Source organism: Narcine bancroftii, chromosome 3 (assembly GCF_036971445.1).
Source record: "Narcine bancroftii isolate sNarBan1 chromosome 3, sNarBan1.hap1, whole genome shotgun sequence".
Classification (NCBI taxonomy): domain Eukaryota; kingdom Metazoa; phylum Chordata; class Chondrichthyes; order Torpediniformes; family Narcinidae; genus Narcine; species Narcine bancroftii.
In genome coordinates this window covers 136,714,295-136,735,235 of record NC_091471.1, presented here as the reverse complement: position 1 = coordinate 136,735,235, position 20,941 = coordinate 136,714,295, and the positions used below count along the sequence as shown (strand labels likewise).

At 41.1% G+C, this 20,941-nt stretch overlaps 1 long non-coding RNA gene across 4 annotated transcripts in view; it reads right to left on the bottom strand.

Moving 5' to 3' along the window:
* The window catches only part of LOC138757603 (uncharacterized), a 57,182-nt gene extending 39,191 nt beyond the window's left edge, over window positions 1-17,991 (bottom strand). For all 4 annotated transcript variants that reach the window (XR_011353726.1, XR_011353729.1, XR_011353730.1 and 1 more), the window contains exon 1: window positions 14,674-17,991. This is a non-coding gene — a long non-coding RNA (uncharacterized lncRNA). The remainder of the gene's footprint in view (window positions 1-14,673) is intronic.
* Window positions 17,992-20,941: the final 2,950 nt, after the last annotated feature.

Here is a 20,941-nt window from a genome sequence, read left to right as displayed (position 1 = left end):
TGTTTGACCTGCTGAGTTTCTCTAGCATTTGTCTCTTTTTTCAGTTTGGTGTTCTGGGTTAATCTCATTTACCTTTCCAGATGTGCTTGCTTCTACAGATTCCTCCACAGCTCGTTCCAGATAAAATAAACTGTCTGAATGAAAATGTTGACCTTCATATCCCACTTAAATCTCTGTCCTCAGACTTGCGCCCTTTAGTTCTGGAATAATTTAATTGGGGAAAGACTGTACATTCACTCTATTCATGTCCCTCATCATTTGTAAACCTCTCAAAGGTCACCTTTTAGCCTTCTACCTTCTAGGGAATAAAGACACCGTCTATCTAATCTCTCCCTACAGATCAAACCCCTAGTCATGGCAACATCATCCTGGAGTGCGAGATATCACATAAAACCATGCCTTTTTTTTTGTTTGAGGCAGGGCACTTGCTTAAAAGAATCACTATCCAGAAATTGAATGGCATCAGTTTAAATAGTTTGTGTGTGGCCAGCTGACGGCCATTTTGTTTGTAGACCTAGTGCTGGAAAATTCAGTTGCACCAGAGACCTGGAATATACAGGCTATGCATGAATACACACTTGCATGCTTTGAATCTTATTTGACATTATTGCACTAGTCCACCCTTCTCAGTGTGTGAGCACATCAGCTTCATGGAGGACCAGGAAGGAAAGTCACAGACTTGATGAATTTGTCAACAATCCTCCTTTTGGAATAATTTTTCATTGAAATGTAATCACATAGCAAACAAAAATTGTGGTGCAGTTTGATCCAGTTTCTAGACAAATAGATGTTACTCTGCATAAAATACTGGATGTAGCCTGTGGTTTGTTGACCTATGCTCTTCACCTGTGGGTTTTCAGTTTGTTATTGACAGAGCATTAAGGCAGAGAATAGAGGTCATCAGTGTCAATATACTAACTGTAATTGATATACAGAACAGTAAGAAAACATTAATCAACCTTGAAACCTAGTCTAGAAAGGCATTCTTTTCAAAAGAGATTTTAATTGTGAATAATGCAGCATTGAAGGATTTTATGATGTTAGTTTTATTGCCTACAATGTAGCAAGTGAGGAAGGATAAATATTAATAGTAATATAAAAAGAGCAGGTCAGCATGTGCAGAGATGAAAAACAAAATAAAGTTTCAGATTGGTGGGCAATTATCAAAATTACTTGATTTTAATGAAATGTGGTATTTAAGTTAGGCACTGACTAAAAATTAATCTGCCCATAAATAACAATTAAGGGCAATTTCATTATTTCACTCAAAAACACTGCAACATGATTCAGTAAAACACAAGACACCATTGATAAAATGCAAATGACAAAATGGTGAATTCTTGGGCTAGTTCGTAGTAGGGAGAAAGAACCAGCAGTGAAGGGCAAGATCGGTACCTTGGGATTGCCCACTGTTAAGTGTTTTCTTATGAAAGAGTGCAGGGGTAGAGTCTTGGGGATGGCTGGTAATTAGGAGGTGATGATGAGGGTTTAGGGACTTTTGGAGATATGAAAGGGGTTTTGAGGGTCAGCGCTAAGTTTAGGGTTAGGGTTGTGTAATTGAGAGGAAATGGTAAGTAGAAATTGGCACAGTTATTGGGCCAAAGTTCAAAGAAAGCTGAAAATCCTGAAATGAATCTAATTGAGAACAAGGTTGGGACTTGGACAAGTTGGCAACAGCAAGTAATGCACAAATGATTGTTCCAGGAGTGAATGGCCACAGGGCACTCTTGACAATCTATGGGAAATGACATTAACTGATGCAAATTCTATGTCAGACTTAGAGGGAGATTTGTAAATGGAAAGACCTGGCTTATTTTCTGGAATTGGTCAGTATTGTGCTCCACTCCAGAAACGAGCAATATTTCAATGCAAGATGCTGGAAAATTCACCTGAATTTCTGAGATATTAAGTTTGGCTTTCAGGTATTATTTTAGTTGTAGATTTGTTCAGCTCTGCTGAAAGTAGGACACCACTGATTTCATAGTGAATTAAGGCTTGCCTTTGGAGTTCAGCAGGACTAAAATCTGCAAACTTAATCTTAGCTACCTATCTTTGGACCATGGTCAAAATGGGTGAGAAATGTTTATTCCCGCCCAGAAGAATATTATTGTGAGGAGGTGGTTTATGGGAAGAACTCAGAGTAAATGTGAATATTATTGAAGATAATCATTGGATCAGAACAAAACATTTGAGAGAGATGTTAAAAATTAACTGTGGTTTTGAATGAGTGCAAAAGGATAATGTTTCCTCTGACAAAGGAATTATCTCCCAGGGTGAACTAAATGAAAGAATCAACAAGAGGCATGGACAATACCATAAACACAGCAAGTTGTTATGATCTGAACTGCTCCATTTGAAAGCTTAGTGGAATAAGATTTTGTTCTAATATTCACTTGAAAATTGGATGGATAGATGAATAAAAAAATAGCAAGGCTAAATGGATGGCTGAGATTAAATGGGTAGAAAAACCTGAATAGGCATAAAGAGGTGAATGTCGTGCTGTTATGCTATGCCATTCTATAGAGTGATAAAATCCAGATATGTGGATATCAGCCTTAAGCTGCTAACTAGCTGTGCCACAAGAAATGGAAGATTAAGAATGAGAGATGTGCTCACTGGAATTCAATCCAATCACAAAGTGCAGCATTGTTTACTGTTAAGAGTGCCATTGATAGTTACAGGAGACAAGAAAGGCAGGCATCACACTTGGAATGGATAAGATGGACCAAAGGGGCTTGCTACTGTGCAGTATGATTCTGCAATTGTCAGAATGGACCAAAAAGGAGGGATGGAATGTGATTGTAAAAGTGTGGAAACAGCGACTTGTTTAGGAGAAAGCTGAAGGGTTCCAGCATAAATTAAGAGAGGGAGTTGAATGGAAATAATGACCGGGGTGGGGAGAGGCCTGCCAAGAATGTATAATTGCATTAATGTCTCAAACCACACATCACATTCTTTAATATGCTGTTTAGAAATGTCCTTAATTATGAATTCCAAAACCTTTTTATCATGAGAACTAGCCTAATGTCATACAGCAGAGTCACATGCCATTCGACTTACTATGTCTTTGCCTACCATCATTCCAGCCTACACTAATCCAATTTACCAGCAATTTGTCCATAAATCTTCAATCTATTGATAAGTCAGTTGATTAACCAATTGCTTCTTCAATGTTGTGAGATCCATTTTCTCAGACGGTGCATTCCAGATTGCAACCACCTTCTGGATTAAATAAAATCTTTGAATTCCCTCCAGATTTCTTCCTCTTCATCTTAACTCTAGACTTGTGCATCTGAAAGATGGTTTACTAGCTATCCTTGAGGTATGCAAAATCATGACTATCACAGCTATCAGATCCTGCATGGTCTTCTTCTGCTCCAAAGCAACCAAATTGAGACTACACAATATCTCCTCATAATTGAATCATTCCATCCCAGTCAACAACCGGCTCTGCTAAAGGGTTCTGACCTGAAACATCAACCATTCCAGTCCATGAGTCCCTGCCTCCCCAATGCCCTCATGTGATCAATTAACCTACTAACCCCATACATCATTGAAATATGTGAAAAAACTGGAGCATCCAAAGGAAACCCATGAACAACGTACAAACTCCTTACTGGAGCAAGCCACTACACAAACTGTGCTATGGCAGTTATTTAAATCAGCTTATTTATTTGAGTAGAATCAAGTTGATAAGTTAGAAACCCAAAAAGGGAAAAGTACTAAACTTATGTATATTTATTTAAATACATTGAAAAGTCTGCAATGCTTTCCATTTTAATTTCTAAATCTTTAAATTAAGACAAATAGTAGATTTTCCAAAATTTAGAGCAACTTAATTACTGTGAGATTTTCTCTCATCTCCAGCCACATCTTTGACATAAAATTGGCCAAGGAAAAACATTTTGGACACCACACAACTGCAGGACTCCCAAGTCCAGGTATTCAGGCAGTGGTATCTACTGTAAAATTGGTGCTTCTATGCCAAAAGTCAAGAGGGTTTTCTCAAATGTTCCCTCTAATCAAGTAGTCTTTGAATTATTGTTGTTCTTTAGTAAAGCTTTTAATCTTTAACTGCAGAATGTGATTCACGTATCATTTATTCAGAGACATAAATATGATATTTATGTCAATAAACATTTGCTACAAATACATTAGAATTAATTGCAGAAGTTTCCATTTATAACTATTGCAAAGAGAATTAAAAGGCATCAGCAGGGAATCCATGGGGGCAGCAGCAAAATATTAAAAGGTATCTTATCTCTAAGCCAACATTCTAAGTTCATAGTTATCAATATAATGTCAGCTACTAGAATGGAAATATTTTGTGGTTTGGTTCAGTTTGGGAAGACGCAAATGTGACTGGGGCTTCGAGCCAAACAAAGACTCCCTCCTCCTCCCCCCCCCCACCCCATCATCCCTTGATCTAGTGTGCCTCCAGGCCCATCATTGGAAAATGTGATAACAATGGCTCATAATTATACAGTATTTTTGTATTTGTCAAGGTTTAGATTTATTGTCAGAGTATGTACTTGACATTATATAAAACCCAGATATTCCTGTGGGAAGGCAGAATTACCACTTATTGGTAGTTCAAAAAAAAACTGTACTTAAGATGATATGTATACATGTAAACAAATAAAGAAATTTAGACATACAGCACAGGGAAGGGTTGAGAACCATTACTCTAGACCCAATTGTTACTGAAATATTTTGCCTGAGAAAAATTGTCATTGCTCCATTTCCTTTGAAGTTATGAAACCATATACATAACAAGTCAATTAGGTACGATTAAAACAGTAGTTTTCAAATTTTTCTTCCCACTCACAGATGGCCTTAAGCAATCCCTTACTAATCACAAAGTACTTATGGGATAGGGATTGCTTAAGGTGGAATGTGAGTTTGGGGGAGCAGTTTGAAAAGCATTGCTCAAAAATTTCCTGGAAAAGTGACAGGTATAAGATTGAAGAAGGTACTTTGTTACGTATGTTTTGATTTTGTTCTTCCTCCCATTTTTGGGAAGATAACTTTTGTACCTTTGTTTTTAATTTGAATCTGATAATTAATCCTATAATTGTCCTTTTTGGATCAACTAAGATAACTGATTTGAATTTAACTATGTCTCAATCCCATGTAGTATTTTTTGCCTCCCTTATTGCTGGATGCTGTCCCTCCTCCTCCTGATACTCAATGGCTACCTGATTTGATGGTGTGCCAAACTTTGGAAAAAGAAACAGATGCTCCTCCATTGTAATGGGTTTAAATATTCCAAGTTATGGGGTCTTTTTATTAATGATTTTTGTAATTTGTAAAATCACTTGGATCTTGCTTTGTGAGTTTGTCATTTCTTTTAATAGTAGTGAAATTATATGAACTTATCAGAAAGTAATTTTTTTTATTAACTATGTTATAATTGTTTAAGTGTTTACAACTTTTTTTTCTGTTTGACCATTATAACAGATTTTTTTTTCCTGTATATTCCTTTTATATATTATCTTTGATTAATGGCTTCTATTTATGTACTATTTTTGTAAAAATCCAATAAAAGTATTGAAAAAAAACAACTTCTGCCATTTTGCTCCAGATCCATGGGGCCATGTATGGGCCCCTGCTCCACCTACCTTTTTGATGGGTGTGTGGAGTAGTCGTGTTCCAATCATACTCTGGCACCGTTCCCCAACTCTCCCTCTGCTATATTCACAACTGCATTGGTGTTACCTCCTGTACCTGTGCACCACTTAACAATTTTATTAAATTCACCCCCAAATTCTACCCAGCTCTTAAATTTATGTAGACTACTTCTGAAACCTTGTCTTCTTCCTTAACCTTTCTGGCGCTATCACAGGGCACAATGTATCCACAGCTCACTGACTCTCACAGCTGCTTAGATTATGCCTCTTCCCATTCCGTTCCTTGCAAAGATGCCATTCCATTCTCACAATTCATCCACTTTCATCACATCTTTTCTCAGCATGCGGCCTTCAACTCCAGGACAATCTTTCTTTAATAAACATGGATTCCCCCTAACTGTCATTGATAAAATCTCTATTTGTATCTCTTCCATTTCTCATACTTCTACCCTTACCCCACCTACCCCCCCAGGCAGTCCCTTCAGTCCTTACTTGCACCCACCAGCATCTAACACATTATCTTGTGACAATTCCACCAACTTCAGTGTGATTCCACTACTTTCTCCTTCTTCCCCACTACATCTTGTTATGAGCCCAAAGGATCCCAAAACCCAGCAGTAATAGACATTCACCAAGACAAGTAGTTACTTAAACAAAAGTTGTTTTAATTATCTTTAAACATGAAAACAGAATTAAACATTAACTTATCTCTATACTTAACTAACCCAAATTAACCCCCTTCTAATTCTAAGCACAAGGTTCTTGGGTTCACAGTTCAATCTCACTTCTCCTTCTCCCATGTTCTCTGGATGCAGGCAATTCTTATACTGTGTACAGAATTTAACATGTATAAAGTTCACCAGGCTTTGGTGCTCGAAAGGTAAATATTTACTGCTCAGAAAGGTTCTTGTAGGGTTTGCAGAGAGAGATTTGTTGTTCCAGGATGTCTATAACTGAGGTACCACCATTAGTCACCTCAATGTCTCACTGATGAAACTTGCTCCATCAGGGTTTTCCAGGTGGTAACCTCTTTCTTTCAGGCTATCACAGAGTTTATTTCTGTTCCACTTATTCCAAGAGAAACATCAGACAGGATTTCTCCTATCTTGGTCAAGTTGTTGTCTTAGATAAACAAAACCTAGGAATGATCTTTCTGTGAGCACTTTGCAGAACAGTCAGAAGCCTTGTAGTTATCCAACCATCCAGCCTGCTTCCAATTCCAAACAATGGTCTTTAATTTCATGACATCATTTCAATTGGCACCTATTTGTGAAATGTGGATAAAAGTCTCCAAAGATCCTGCAATGTTCAGTCTTTCAAATAAGATCTGTTTTTAAATGTGTGTATGCATATAACCCACTAATCTTATCGAATTATCCCAATATTTATCCATTGCAATCCCTATCTACTTTTTTTTTTAAAGTGAATATATCTCCATGTCTCCCTAGTCCACTATTTCCCTTGCCACCCACTCTTCATCCTCTTAGGCACTTCCTGCTGTAACTGCAAAACTTATCCAACATCTCATCCCTCACCTCCATCCAGAGCCACAAACAGTCCTTCCTGATGAGGCAGAGTTTTCTTCTTTGGCTTGGCTTCGTGGACGAAGATTTATGGAGGTGTAATGTCCACATCAGCTGCAGGCTCGTTTGTGGCTGACAAGTCCGATGTGGGACAGGCAGACACAGTTGCAGCGATTGCAAGGAAAAATTGTTTGGTTGGGGTTGGTGTTGGGTTTTTCCTCCTTTGTCTTTTTACAGTGAGGTGGGCTCTGCAGTCTTCTTCAAAGGAGGTTGCTGCCCGCCGAAATGTGAGGCACCAAGATGCACGGTTTGAGACGATATCAGCCCACTGGCGATGGTCAATATGGCAGGCACCAAGAGCTTTCTTTAGGCAGTCCTTGTACCTCTTCTTTGGTGCACCTCTGTCTCGGTGGCCAGTGGAGAGCTCGCCATATAACATGATCTTGGGAAGGCGATGGTCATCCATTCTGGAGACGTGACCTACCCAGCGCAGTTTGATCTTCAGCAGCGTGGATTCGATGCTATCGGCCTCTGCCATCTCGAGTACTTCGATGTTGGAGATGAAGTCCCTCCAATGAATGTTGAGGATGGAGCGGTGACAATGCTGGTGGAAGCGTTCTAGGAGCCGTAGGTGATGCCGGTAGAGGACCCATGATTCGGAGCCGAAAAGGAGTGTGGGTATGACAACGGCTCTGTATACACTAATCTTTGTGAGGTTTTTCAGTTGGTTGTTTTTCCAGACTCTTTTGTGTAGTCTTCCAAAGGTGCTATTTGCCTTGGTGAGTCTGTTGTCTATCTCATTGTCGATCCTTGCATCTGATGAAATGATGCAGCCGAGATAGGTAAACTGGTTGACCGTTTTGAGTTTTGTGTGCCCGATGGAGATGTGGGGGGGGCTAGTAGTCATGGTGGGGAGCTGGCTGATGGAGGACCTCAGTTTTCTTCAGGCTGACTTCCAGGCCAAACATTTTGGCAGTTTCCGCAAAACAGGACGTTAAGCGCTGTAGAGCTGGCTCTGAATGGGCAACTAAAGCGGCATCATCTGCAAAGAGTAATTCACGGACAAATTGTTCTTGTGTCTTGGTGTGAGCTTGCAGGCGCTTGAGAGTTTTACATGCACATCATCCAACCTAATTCAGTGTACCTGCTGTAGCCTCCTCTACATCAATAAGACCAAACACAGATTGGGTGACTGCTTCACTCAATACCTATGCTCTGTTAGTGGTTTTAAATTTTAGCTTTCCGTAGCCATCCATTTCAACCACCCCATTCATTTCTTCATTTTCATGTCTCTCCTCAGTTTCTTCCATTGTCCGGCTGATGCTGAACATAAACTTAAGGAACAACACATCACATCCTTCCTGGACATCCTTCATCCTAATGGCATGAACATTGATTTTTCTAATTTTAGGTAACTTCCATTCTCACTTGATTCCAATGTTTATATCTCTTTTCATTTATCTATTCCTGTACTTATTATTTTTCTTTCCCTCTCCCCAACTCCCTCCCCCATTTCCTTATGATGTCCCCCTCTACCTGTCTTTCTACCTCTCACACCTTCAGTCCAATCACTCTGGGCCCCTCCCCCAGCATCATTCCCCTTTGGCGTTTGTTATTTTACCTACTTTACCTTAATAAAGGATCCAGACACAAAAGGTTGACTGAAATCTTGTTAAAATTTGTTGATATGAAACACTTTTCTTTCAATTGTTGCTAATCATCTCACTCTTATTTACAGGATTCAATAAGCATGGAAAGTAAGACAAGAGATTTTTTTAAACTAATTCTGGAAAGTTTTTTTTTATAAATCACCAAAATGGGTCATTTACCAAAACATTTAATGGCTTCCAAGTCAATATTGTTTTCCATACACTTATACTTGCAATTCAAACTTATTCTGCAAATTCAGTCTAAATCTACCATGTTTAGCCATTTTCTAACTCACCAGCTTACACCTTATCGTAATGGTTTGACGAAGTCAACATTAATTATAATAACAGAGCTACATTCAAAAAGACAGATAAATTCTTCTACGATAACTCAAGAACATACCACTTACTGAAATGCTAGATTCAGGTTTTAGGTTTAAACATTCATCTATTTTCAGCTTTTCCTATTCAACATGCGCTTTGAAACCAACTTAGAACCATCACAAATGTATGAATAAGCCACAGTAAAAGAGCCGTCTGTATCCAAGATGAGGATGCAGACTGCCCTCGGAAGTAGTGAAAGGCAAATTTCATTCTCAATATTCCTTCAGACAATTTAATTTGATTTAATTTGCCATTCGACTTACAAATCAAGGGGAAAAAAAAATTGTTGTCAATCCTATCTTTTCATAATGAATTTCACCCTCAATCATTAAACAGTGAAATGTCAGAGGTAAAAATCTTTGAAATAGAGAATCAATTCTTTCTGATTGCTAGAAGATAATAGGTTTCATTCTTCAGGTTGTTTAACACTGATTGGTTGACATAACTATCAGCCATGCACTTGAATAGCTCAAATATTAATTATAATTTGTTTCAAACCAGAGGAACAGAATCTTCCATGTATCTCAAATTTTGCCACCACAATAAAACAAAATGAGCGAGTTAACTAAATTGAACAAATTTAGATAACTTTTAAGAATTCTGAACATAATTCCGTGCGAAAGGATTTTTAGATACAATTGCAAGGAAGATTGGCAACCATATGAATAGCTGTTTGTGAAAGTAGTGCGATGTGTCCTGATATTTGCCAAATATAGGCACAAGAAATGGTTGGCAGAGCCAGGTTTTCAGAAAATGTTGACAGTTCTGCAGTAGTAAGGATTCCAGTGGGTTTGGGATTTCTGAGTATGTGTATACAAACACAGATGTCTCAAACTTGCTGACACCTGTTTGCCAACTGTACTCTGATGTGGGATTCCTCACAGAATGCAGTGGCAGGTAATTCTCAGCACCTTTGACAGTATGCAGCAAATTAGACTTGTTCCAGAGGGTCTTCCATTGCTTTCAGTGAGGGAACCTAGCTGGTGAAAATTAATGAAAATGAAAAATATGTTGGATTTAATTTATTACTGTTTCTGATGATTAAATTGAACTTTTTCTTAAATGTTAAGGCTTTTCTACATTTCAAGATTTATCATTTTCAAATAGGTCTCAAACATTTTTGGTATCCAATGGGCTTGAACAATTTTGACAACCAGCTAAGAGCAGGGACATGAACTGGGCTATTTCACAGTCTTTCAGCAATTTTGTGGTGATTTTTTCTTGGCATAGCCTGTCATGAACATTTTGCCCTGGGCTCTTGTGGATTTAACCACCATTATTCAGCAAGAGTGCAATTAGAAATTTAGTCTTGAGATTTACAGTGCAGGCAATGCACATTTATAAGTGTTTTTGTACCTACATGTAGCACGTCAATATCTATGTTGAGCACACAATGGCTTAATCTATTTTTCATTTCAATCTACTGTACCAGTTAGCATTAAAAAGTACCTAGAATTATTTTTAATGCAAAATATAGATGTCAGTGCAGGATACCTTATTGTTTGTTCCATTGGGTCATAAAATGATTGTTGGGTCCTAAAGAAAATCTTAAAACTTTGCAGTTCCAGTCAAAGAGAACAAGTGGTAATCGTATTTTAATGCATTGAAAATTATAAGGATATTTTCTTTAATTAAAAATCTATTCACATGTTAATGAGAATGTTTTTTAAAATAAATGATAAAAACAATGAAATCTCAGCTTTGAAAGTTTTAGCTTAATTTACAAAATTGCTATTAGGGTAGGGTCTTATGAAAAACATGCAGACTTTTTAAATAGTTCTGTCTCTCTCCTACCAAACATTAAACTCCACTCACTTTCCCAGAAGTAAACCAAACAACAATCTAATTCATTCATAGCATATTGATACCTTTCATAGAATTATCAAATTTCACCATTGTCATTACCATCTCTGGGTAGTTCCTGTTCCTAGTGAAAGAACAGACCCACCAGCGTAGAGGTATGCAAGCAGGAGAGAGTAGTCCTTGTCCTTGAGATTCTCAACATTAACTCCAGACCTATAAATTCTCATAGCATCAGGTCAAACACGAGCTGAGAAGCTACTTCCTGACTATCATCTTTTGACCTCCTCAGTGGCAAGGCCAAAGAAGGTGGGGATCCATCATCAAAATTACTTTGGCAGCATCATCATGAATCAAGACAGCTGAATCCTGAAGGACACAGTGGATTTGCAGCAAATCACAAAGACACAAGAATGCAGGATAAACCAACTTAACCTTCTAGATGCATCCATCCAAGAAAGAACTGGCAGACATAACCACCACACAGACTATTTGGACTCAAAGTCCCATATTCTCACCAAGGATACTCTTGATTAAGCTATCCTACCAATTCTAATGACTTCAAATTGGGCATCCATCAGCAGCAGTGGAAATGTACACAATCTGTAACCTCATAACCCAGCAAATATCTCTCTTTTATTATCAAGCCAGAGTTACAATTGTTCACAAAAGCACAAGGTAAATCCAATCTGGCGAACTATCACCTACTCAATCTTCTTTAAATCACACAATATAACCTTCCCATAATCTGCAAGGCGTAGAGCACCCCTCCCCCGCCAAAAAAAAAATTGCCTTGTTAAGTGTAGCATGAACAATTCCAGGCTATTACTCATGTAAAAAGAAAATTCTGGCAAAGTTGGAGTCTCAGATGGGCACTCAGCAGCTGTGGTAGGACTTGTATGCCAGTACATCCATCCTGTCAGGCAAAACAAGACAGAATCATTAACTGTGCTTCCAGTCTGTGAGGCTGCCATGACCAGAACCTTCTGGCAGGTAAATCCACAAAAAAAGCATCTGGCCTCGACAGTAAATGTAGCCGTTTCCTTAAAACATGTGTAAACCAGCAATTTGGAGCTTTTTGTGAACCTTTTCAAACTTCTCATTACAATGGTTAGAAGTCCCCACCTGCTCCATTATATCGGCCCAAAAAGAGCAAGGTGACCTGACAATCACTTTTGGTCAGTGGTTCTTAGGTCTGCAATGCTAATATCTTTTGAGATCAACTCCTGGATCCACTTCAATTTGCCTGTCATCACAACAAGTCAATGGCAAATGCCAGCTCACTGGCCCTCCATTCTGTGTTAGATCATCTCAAAGCTGTATGTTTTGTCCCCATCTCTTTTTATTTTGCACTCATGACTGAGTAACCAAGTTTGGCTCCAATGCAATCTTCAAATTTACTGTCAGTTCCACTATTTTTGGCCAGATAACTGAAAAATTATAAAGTGGAAGCTGAGGGATCATACACCTCTCTGCATTGATGGAACAGAGATGGAGAGGGCTAGTACCTTCATGTTTCTAGGTGTCAATGTATTTAGAATGTAAAACATTACAGCACAATACAGGTCATTTGGCCCTTGATTTGCTGTCGACCTATATATTCCTACCACAAACAAAATCCTTCCTACCGCGTAACCCTCTATTTTTCTTTCACCCATATGCCTGTCTAAGTCTCTTAAATGCCCCTAATCTTTCAGCCTCCACCACCACACCTGGCAAGGCATTCAGGCACCTGGAACTCTATGTAAGAAAATTAGCTCCTAAACTTTCCTCCCCTCACTTTGTACAGATGCCCACTGGTATTTGCTACTCCAGCCCTTTGAAAAAGGCACTGGCTGTCCACCTTATTTATCCCTTTCAGAATCTTGTAGATCTCTATTAAGTCTCCTCTCATCCTTTCCTCACTCCAACAAGAAAATTTTGAGTTCTGCTCACATTGCTTCATAAAACTTATTTTCTAATCAAGGCAACATCCTGTTAATCTCCACTGCATCCTCTCCATAGCTGCCACATCCTTCCTAAAATGAGGTGACCAGAACTGAACACATTACAATGTAGAAGAAGACCTCTGCAGGACACAGCATATTGAGGTAAATGTGAAGAAAGCACACCAATGCAGTTACTTTCTAAGAAGTCAAAGAAGATTTTTCTTTGAATACTCTGTCAAACTTTTATAGATGCAGTATGGAAAGTATACTGACTCATTGCATTATAGCCAGGTTTGGTCATTCAAGTGCACAGGAATACAGAGGAGACTGCAGACCAGCACCTCTACTTTCAAGAACAGTTTCTTCCCAACATCTATCAGGCTACTGAACTTCCCATTGCTACACTAAGTGGAGACTCTTCTGCACTATCGTAAAGCCATTTTTTTCTTGCAATATGGAAATTGAATATTGATTAATTGTATTTTTTCGCTACAAAGAAACTGTTCAGCTGTAACAAGTTAGAATTTCAGTACATATTTATAGTGTATAATCCAGTGGCTCTCAACCTTCTCTCCACTCACATCCCATTTTACACATTCCCTATGCCATAGGTGCTCTGTGAGTAGTAAAGGATTGCTTAAGGTGATATGTGGGTGGGAAGAAAAAGTTTGAAAACCACTGTTTTAATTGTACTTCATTGACTCGTTATGTGCATGGTTTCATAACTCCAAAGGAAATTTTTATCCAGCAAGATAATGCAATAACAATTGGGTCTAGCCAGCCTTCTCTTCCTGCTCACATACGACCTTAAGCAATTCCTTACTAATTACAGAGCATTTATGGCATAGGAATTACTTAAAGTGGTATGTGAGCGGGAAGAAAAAGGTTGAGAACCACTGGTATCTATATGACAATAAAATCATTATTGTCAAACATTTCTGCAGTCTATTAACTTATTAGAGTTGATTATGTTATTTTCATTATTTAGAAATGATTTTTTTCTGGATAAAAGAACTAATTCTTTTGAAAACTCAGTTGTGTTATTAAAATCAAATTAGTCAGAAGTCTTAAATGTATTAAGAAAAATTTTAATACTGTAGTGCTGGACTCAGCCACCATATTGAAAGTCGTTAATGACTGTTTTTATTCAAATTCAGCGCCCGCTCTTTTAAGGGCAGCATGAGCTCAGTCACTTCGTGCATTGTGATGTCATAATCGCTGCCCCAGGAGCGTGCTGGGCAGGAGACTTAAGGCAGGGATAAAACCCTGACAGTGCCATCTTCCCATGGCTGCCCGTCATGTGGTGTTACACATGGGGCCGGTTCGCCATGAGAAAGTACACCACCACACAACCCCCCCCCTCCAGAATCAGCTATGCGTCCCACTGCTTGAACGGGCGGCCCCGGAGTTTGGGCATGGCCGTCTGCACTGGCTGTGATGGGTCCAAGTGTGTCGCCTTCAAACGGTCCACAGTGAAAAGTTTATCTTTACCCCCATGTCCAAAGTGAAAGTCCTGCCAGACTGCTGGTGGACCTTGTATGGACCTTTGTACGGGAGTTGTAAAGGTGCTGTATGTTGGCTGCACTGAACAAATATGAATTCTGCCGAGTCCAGCTCTTTGGGACGATGTGTCGGCTGGACGCTATGATGCGAGGGAGGTGGGGGGGGGGGGGGGCTAGCAAGGATAGTTTCTTATGGAGATCTGACAAAAGGGTCATGTACTCGGACGTGACATTGGGCTCCGGGCCAAAGTACTCACCAGGCAGTGATAGCAGCACACCGTAGACCAGTTCTGCAGAAGATGCCTGTAGGTCCTCCTTGGGTGCTGTTCTGATGCCGAGGAGGACCCAGGGCAGTTTGTCTACCTAGCCTGGGCTGGTGAGATGAGCCATGAGGGAGGATTTCATATGATGATGAAACTTCTCCATCAAACCATTTGCTTGTGGGTGGTAGGCTGTGGTGTGGTGGAGTTTAACCCCCAGGGGGCTCGCCAGCTGAGCCCAGAGCACGGAGATGAACTGGGCACCCCTGTCAATAGTGATGTGCACTGGGACTCCGAGCCTAGCGATCCAATGACTGACTAGATTCCTGGTGCACGTCTCGGTGGAAGCCTCTTTGATGGGAACGGCCTCCAGCCATCTTGTGCTCCGATTGACTATTGTGAGAAGGTAGTGCATTTCTCTGGACACTGGCAGGGGGCCTACGACTTCAACGTGGATGTACACCGCCGGGACAAATTTCTGGATTTGGGCCTGCATATGCCAGTGGACCTTGGAGGCCTGGCACCTGGTGCAGTTCCTCGCCATCTCAGCCACCTCCTTTTTGAGCCTGTGCCACACAAACCGCTCTGCCACCATTCACACCGAATTCTTCACTGAGGAGTGGGCTAGGTCATGGACTAAGCTGAAAACCCTCGACCTCCACTGTGGTGGGACAACCGGACATGGCGAGCTGGTGGAAACATCGCAGAGCAGCATGTCCGGGCTGTTGGGCAACTGAAAGTGCTAGAGCTCGAGGCCAGAGCCTGCATCTCTGTGTCCAGCTTCTGGGCCTGTGCTAACTGTGTGTAGTCAAGGCCGGGGGCGAGAGCTTTGGTCGCTGGATGAGAGAGCACATCTGCCATGATGTTGTCTTTGCCTGCCCTGTGCCGGATGTCGGTGGTGAACTCCGACACGTAGGAGAGGTGGCGTTGCTGGCAAGCCGACCACAGATCTTTGGCCATCGCGAGTGCCTGTGTGAGGGGCTTGTGGTCCATGAACACCGTGAAGGGCCTGCCCTCCAGAAAGTATCGAAAGTGTCAGATGGCCAGGTACAGCACCAGGTGCTCCCAGTCGAAAGCACCGTACTTGAGCTCTGGCAGACATATCTGTTTGCTAAAGAAGGCTAGCGGGTGCCACTGACTGTTGAGCCACTGCTTGAGTATTCCCCTACCACCGTGACTGAGGCATCCATCGAGAGCACCATTTGTGCCTCCGGCTGTGGGCGCACCAATAGAGTTGAGTTGGCGAGGGCCTCCTTTGTTGCAGCATAAGTGGTCTCTTCCTCCTCCGACCAGGTAGGACTTTCTCCTTAGTGGCGATCAACATGAACAGCTGTCGCATGATGCGGGCAGCGCCGGGAATGAACCGATGATAAAAATTCATCATCCCCATGAACTCCTGTAAGCCCTTGAGTGTGGTTGGCTTGGGGAACTGCTGGACAACCGTGACCTTCTGTGGCGCCGGGGCAGCACTTGCTGCCAAGATGGTGTGCCCCAGAAACTGCAGTGTCTGCCTGCCGAACTGACACTTGGGCACGTTGACTGTGAGGCCAAACTCTGCCACTTGGAAAAACGGGGTACTCTTTGCTCTTTGCAGTTGCGGCAGGCGATAAGAATATCATCCGGGAAAATAAACACAAAGTCCCAACCCACTGTGTCCATGAGGCACTGAAAAGTCTGAGCCGTGTTTTTGAGGCCGAAAGGCATACGCAGGAATTCAAAAGAGGCCAAAGTGGGTGATGATCATTATTTTGCCGATGTCCTCGGGGTGGACCGGGATCTGATGATACCCCTGCACCAGATCAGTCTTGGAGAAGACTTGCGTGCCGTGGAGATTGGCCGAGAAGTCTTGAATGTGTGGAACGGGATACCTGTCCGGTGTGGTCGCGTCATTTAAATGGCGGTAATCGCCGTAGGGACTCCAGCCCCCGGAGGATTTGGGGACCGTGTGGAGAGATGATGCCCAGGTGCTGTCCAAGCAATGGACTATCCCTAACTCCTGCAGCCGGGAAAACTCCTCCTTTGCCAGTTGCAGCTTCTCAGGTGGAAGTCATCTGGGCTTGGCATGCAGCGGGGGGCCCTGCATAGAGATACGGTGGTAGACCCCATGCTGGGATAAGGTGGCGCTGAATCGTGGTTGAAGGATGACGGGGAACTCATGGAGTATGCTCGAATACTCATCCCTGGAAGTGGTGATGGCGGCAATCTCAGGCCTGCAGGCGTTCGTGGCATCCAGGCATACCGAATAGAAGGTGTGAGTATTGACCAGTCTATTGCCCTTCATGTCGACCAACAGTCCGTGTGCCCTCAGGAAGTCAGCCCCTAACAACGCAATACCCACTGAGGCTAACACGAACTTCCAGCGGAATTCCTCTTTCCCGATGTGGATCTGCACCCTGCGGGTACCAAAAGTCTTGATGGTGGAACTGTTGGCTGCCCGCAGGGTGGGACCAAGAGATCAGGAGCGTGTCTTGAGGGCAGTGGGGGGCAGGATGCTCAGCTCCACTCCTGTGTCCACCAGGAAACGTCGGCCGGTGGAATTGTCGGTAATGTGAAGGAGGCTATCCACGTACCCAGCTGTCGCAGCCATCAACAGTGACTGGCTGGGTCATTTCCCCTGGTAGTCACACAGTTGTCAACACTTACAAGCTTGCACTCCCCAGCACTGATGGTATAAGCACTAGGTGGAATGGCGCACCTCCAGCTTGTGCTTGGGGGAGTTTTGAGGCCAGCTGGCTCTTGGTCATGCAATCTGACTGAGGGCTGCTTCATTCTCTTGTTGCGCCAGAGGGTGTCCGCTTGTGCTGCGACTTGGCAAGGATCTGTGAAGTCCTCATCTGCCAGGTCTAGTTGGCTGTCCTGGGCATCTGCTTGAGGAAGATCTGATGGAATAGGAAACAAGGTTTGTGATCCTCCGCTAGTACCAACTCCTTGTACATTAGGGCTGATGGTGTGCAGTCCCCAAGCCCATCGAGGTGCTGGAGCCTGGAGGCACGCTGCTGAGGGGAGAGCCCGAAAGTGCCAAGGAGCATGTTCTTGTGGGTTGTGTATTAGATCGTCCACCCTGGCTCCTCTTTCTTTGTCCAGCACGCTCTCGACATGGTAGAACATCGTGGCATCTGCTGAAATGTTCCTCAGTTGAAAGTGTGCCTCTGCCTGCCCAAACCATGTATTCAGGTGATGGGTCCAGAAGGGGGGCAGTTTGATGGCAAAGGCGTTGATCTCGCCTGGATCCATGTTCTTGTGACCATAGAGGTATCTGGGCTCAACTGTGTCACCAAAGTAGGGCTGGACACAGCCAAGAAAGACTAAGCCACTTCATTGAAAGTCGTTAATTACTGTTTTTATTCAAATTCAGCGCCCGCTCTTTTAAGGGCAACATGAGCTCACTCACCTTGTGCATTGTGATGTCATAATCACTGCCCCAGGCATGCACTGGGTTGGAGACTTGAGGCAAGGAGAAAACCCTGACAGTGCCATCTTCCCATGGCTGCCTTGCCACGTGGTGTTACACGCATGGCCGGTTCGCCATGAGAGAGTGCGCATTATTTTCATAAAGAATGGGTTCTTAAATACAGTCTCATTATGCTGGTCATGTGTGATCTAATAAAGTTTCATCGGAACATTGAAGCAAAATTCACTTCATCTTTAAAGCGCCCAGATTCTCCAAAGTATAAACTCTTGGTCAAGTCAACCTGATTAGAGAAAATGGTCACGTTGAGGTATCGAGAAATCTGTCTCCTGTTAGAAGTCAGAATGAATTCTGTATTAAATTCATTTTATTGAAGGCAAATGATTAGATTCCATAAATTGAAATAACACAGGCATATCAACATTGTCCAGTTATGCTACAGACTATGGATGAAATTCCATTTAAAGGTCTTAATTAGTTTACCCTGTTCAATTCTACTAACACATGCTCATTCATCAGAATTGATCTCTGGTTAGAAATTCAAGTTTGTTACTCCTATTTGCTGGAAGCCAACCAAGTGCCTAAGTCTCCCATGATTTAAGCTAGAATTGCCTCATTATTACAAGCCAGTAGGATTCCTCCACTGAATTAATACAGTAAAAACACAGCATGATATATAAAATATGAGGATTGTTTGATTTGAAAAATAAGATGCTATTTAATGCCCATTAATTTTATTCAGGAAAATTTCATCAATTGATTTACATGTGGGTGAACAGTGAATTTGTAAATTCACACCTTCAGAGCATACTTAATATTATAAGTATATACATTACTTATAATGTATATAAAAGGTAGAAGGAGCAAGAGCACTAAATACCGCACCAAAACTATGAATAGCAACCACCCCTATTTTTCTGGTAAAATTTCATTTTCCATTTTTTGAATTGTTGGGGCCTCTTTACTGATTGCTCACGCTACCTTTATTCTCACAATTCTGGCTTTCAGCAATCCCTAAATGTAGCTCTCCATCTTTCAGTTATCAGCCCTGCTAAATTACATTTGAATGTGACTGCCACCCTAAATATTCAAGAATAGAAATTATTCACTCACTACATCCCTGAATCTTATTCTTCAAGAAAATTCTTGTTAATCTGTGTCAATGATTTATTCTGGGGTGGGGTTTCAAATCCTCTGCAAGTAAAAAATTCTTAGTTTGTTTCATATCACTAAATCATATTTCATCCTGCTCATTTGAAGAATCAAATATTAATATTAAATAAAATAAATGCAACAAGAGATTTTGTTCCACATTACAAATCAGTATTCTAGAGGCAAAGATTAAATCTTCAATAAGAATGTGACATGGACAAAAATGAGAAAAAGTTTCTCATGTCAAAGAAGTAGTGCATGTCCCATCTTAAAAGTACATAAGTACTTTTGCTTCAAGTCAGCATATTTCTACAATAGGCCTGTTTATTATTATTGAACTCTCCATTTGCAACAAGCACTGAATGTCGAGTTCACTGTTTGTTTGTCTGGGTCAACGTTTAGAAATGTGGGAGCCATTTTTGTGCTGGGTTGGACTGGAAATCTGCCAGATTACAGTTTTATTCATGACATTAGAAATACCAAGGTCAGGAAAAGAATGTGAGAACAGTTGGAAAATAATGTAATCTGTGAGAAATGAACCAAATGGCTTTCACAAAGTTTCATTTTTCCGTCATCTTTGTCGAGAAACTAATAATGCTGGATATGGAAGAACAGTGTGGTATTTTGGAGCTTTAACACTTGGGGTTGATTAGCAAAGTAACTGGCATTGATGACCTGCAGTGCAAAAAGATTAAGCAATGAACACCCAAGCATGTCCTTAATGAAAAGGAGAGGAAGATTCTCAAACAAAAACAAAGATACTTGAAATACTTAGGTCAGCCGTATATTTAGGAAGAGAGTCAATATTTCAAATGGTAAATGCTTCGTCAGAAGAATCTTAGGATTATTTTGCTGCATTGTAACAGGTTGGGAACAAACAAATGGTCGTATGGAAGTTGTTGTCTTTTTGTAAATAATAGCTTAGAGTCTGAATGATGCTGGTAAAGTTATGTAAATGTGTAAATCGAGAAGTGTATTGTGGTCCAACAAATGTATTGCTCAGTGTCCATTGCTCAGTGCCATGTTAATTTGTGCAGGAGGCCCATGCTACCACAAACAGAGCTTCTGTTCTCAAGAACTATTGGAGTGTACTCTACCATTGAGTAGTATGCATATGAAATCAGGTAAATAATTTCTCCATCTCTGCACTTGGAGACAGTACTAGTGTCACAGTGCAGAGAGACACAAAGGAAGATGACAGGTTAAAAAGGAAGTGGAGGGTTTAGGATCTAAAACAAAATGAAGGTCACCCGGTGACTAGGTTGTGATTGACTAGAACCATAGTACACTACGGCAAAGAAGCAGGTACTTTGGGCTCTCTAGTTGGTGACAAACTAATATTCTGCTCAGTCCCATTGACCTACATCCATTCTCTTCCAATCTATGTATCTGTCCAAATTTTTCCGGAACCACATACACCACCTCATTTTGCAGCTTGTTACATAGTCTCACCACTCATTGGTTGAAGTTCCTCCTACTGTTCCTCCTGAATATTTCACTTTTCACCCTTAACCATATCCTCTCTTTCTTGCCTACCTCCTCTGTAAAAATAAAGCCTATTTACATTTACTCTCTTAATAATATTTTTATTAAGTTTTAGCAGTAAATAATAAATAGGTAATAATAATAGTAAATATCCATTAAAGTAACTACATTGGTACATTTCACTACAAATAATCTATTATACATAAGGCAAAAGGCAGA